Source organism: Cryptomeria japonica, chromosome 8 (genome assembly GCF_030272615.1).
Source record: "Cryptomeria japonica chromosome 8, Sugi_1.0, whole genome shotgun sequence".
NCBI classification, from domain to species: Eukaryota; Viridiplantae; Streptophyta; class Pinopsida; order Cupressales; family Cupressaceae; genus Cryptomeria; species Cryptomeria japonica.
Window position 1 is genome coordinate 175,883,656 of NC_081412.1, and position 1,922 is coordinate 175,885,577.

Here is a 1,922-nt window from a genome sequence, read left to right on the forward strand (position 1 = left end):
CCCCCTCTTAGTTGTCTTCCAATTATTTGAACTGTCTAACAATTGGTATTAGAGATTTTGTCCTCTCTATAGAAAGCTTAACCACTTGAGGAAGATCTTATAGTGACTAACAGTTCAAGCTCATCTAGTTCTTCTGGAGCTATCTTTCGGAGGGATATTTCAAGGCTTGATGGAACAAATTACATAGTATGGAAGATTTAGATGGAGACTCATCTGAGATGTATTGGCAAGGAGATTTGGGAGATCACACAGAATAGTGTCACACATTATAATATGGGATCTGGCAATCCTCCTCTGGAAAACCTAGACAAGGAGCTTGAGAATGATTGTAGAGAAAGAGAAACTCTCTTGTATGCACTTTCTGATCACCAAATAATGGCATTAACCGACAAATCATCTGGAAAGGCGATATGGGATAAGTTGGAGACTCTTAATGAAAGTGACCCTATAGTGAAGATTGCTAAACTTGATGGTTACCGGGTGAGATATGAAAACCTAAAGATGGAAGAAGATGAAAGGATTACTATATTCATGGAAAGGGTAAATGAGATTGTTATGGGAATTGAATGTTGTGGTGGAACTTTGAGCGAAGATGAAATTATTTCTAAAGTTCTGAGAGCCCTACCACCAGCCTACAAAATGAAGGCAATTGCTATTAATTAATTAAGAACAATGGCTAATACATTTGTCAATAGAGATGCTTTGGTTGGGAAGCTATCTGCTTTAGAGCTTGAAGAATTTGGACCTTCTGGAGCTTTGAAGCCTGAATCTTGTTTTCATGCATCTACATCTACAACTATTAAGAAAGATTGGAAATCTTTAAATGCAAAGGAATTAGAAGATATGAAGAGAGAAGATGATGAGTTTGAGAAACTTGAAGTACTATTTTCTAGAAGAGTACCTAAAGGACCGATAGGAAGTAAGTATAAAGGAAACACACCTTTTAAATATTTTGCATGTAATAAGAATGGTCATTTTGCATCTAGATGTCTTGAAAGGAATTCAAGATTCGAAGAAAGAGCTAGAAGATCATTTAAGCCTAACCCTAGATATCATAACAAGTACAAGTACAAGTACAAGAAAAATAGATACACATCATGCTACATAGCGGATGTGGAAGGCAATACTGATTCTAATGATGGACCGACAAAAGACTCTACTAGTGGTTCCAACAATGGGAAGGAATGGGCATTCCTGGATGTCAAGGAAGATGTTCTGGCATTAGAAGTGAATGTACCTGAAGAGAAGGCACTTTCTGGTAAAATTGAAGACAAAGATGAATAGGTAATTGACATCGGTTGTTCACATCATATGAGTGGAGATAAAGGAAAGTTTCTATCTTTGCAAGAATTTGATGGTGGTCTAGTTAGATTTGGAGATGACAAAGCATGTATGATAAGAGGAAAAGGAACTATATCATTGGATGGTAAGAACAATACTGATAATGTTTATTATGTTGAAGGTTTAAGGCATAATCTCTTGAGTGTAGGATAATTGGTGGATAGGGGATTTCAATTATAGTTCAAGGATGGAAAATGCAAAATCATTAACAGATCTGGTTTGGAGATTGCAATTGGTACACAGACAAACGGAAATATATTTCATTTGAACTCTGGTGAGATGACATGTTTGATTACACAGATTGATGAGAGTTGGCTATGGCATAAAAGACTGTGTCATGTGAATTTTGATTGCATTGTGAAGATCATTTCAACTAAGGAAGTTAGGGATATACCTAAGATTATGAATCCCTATAATCGGGTATGTAAAGAATGTCAAATGGGTAAACATGTCAGAACATCTTTTATGATTATACAAGATAAATCGAATGGTGTTCTTGATCTTATTCATACTAATTTGTGTGGCTCTACTAGAGTTAAAAGTTTTCAAGGTGGTGGATATTTCATGCTAATCATTGATGA